This window comes from Hippocampus comes, unplaced genomic scaffold (assembly GCF_001891065.2).
Source record: "Hippocampus comes isolate QL1 unplaced genomic scaffold, H_comes_QL1_v1.1 scaffold125, whole genome shotgun sequence".
NCBI classification, from domain to species: domain Eukaryota; kingdom Metazoa; phylum Chordata; class Actinopteri; order Syngnathiformes; family Syngnathidae; genus Hippocampus; species Hippocampus comes.
This window is the reverse complement of record NW_017805453.1, coordinates 2,277,625-2,278,483: the sequence shown is the minus strand read 5'-3', so window position 1 is coordinate 2,278,483 and position 859 is coordinate 2,277,625.

Below are 859 nucleotides of genomic sequence, written 5' to 3'. Positions count from 1 at the left end.
TATGAAGATGCCTCCTTCACTTAATCCTTAGAGATATATCATCAAGCAATAGCTCATTTCATTCATACCAAAGCATTGCTTTTGATTGTGTTTCATCATTCCAACTAAATTTTACAAAATTATTTCTGCCGATTATTTGGCGAATACAATTGACACATCTAACATGGCGGGTGCGCTGACTTATCGCTTTGAACGGGCCCTCGCTTCAATGGGCATCTGCAGCAGAAATGAAAAGGAAATATTGAAACGAACATTCGATCTTCATTTTAGATGTCCAGATGGATGTGGCTCCCGTGGTTTCTTTTACGAAACCATGTACAAATAGCTCCTGAGTTTCTGACATTAATATAATATGTCCTTCATCACTTGCCGTAGTGTGACGCGCCAGGCCAGTTGAAACGCGGAATGGAGGTCACTCAATGTTGCCTAATGTCCGAAAACTGCGATCAATAGTCACCAAAATGTATATTGACATCAACACTTATGTTCACATAATCTCTGAAAGTATGTCAAGAACGATTGTCCAAGTAGTTTTATTGCTCTTGTTTGGTTGTAAGCTATCCTTGAGTGTTTTGAAAGGCGCTTATAAATAAAATGTATTATTATTATTATTATTATTATTATTATTACGGACCTCATGGCGACTGCATTTCCATTGTGATATCTTACAAGTTTGTAGAGACTGCTTCAACCACTTTTAGATGATTTTTTTTTTTTGGGGTCAATGTCTCTGGCCTACGTGACCTCCAGTTAACCGTTTTTTGTTTTTTTTTCATCGTTGCACCCCGACCAGCTGGCTCTTCGGTTACCCCCCACCCCCTCTTCCACTCACGTTCCCCGCTCCTCTCACACGTCCTCC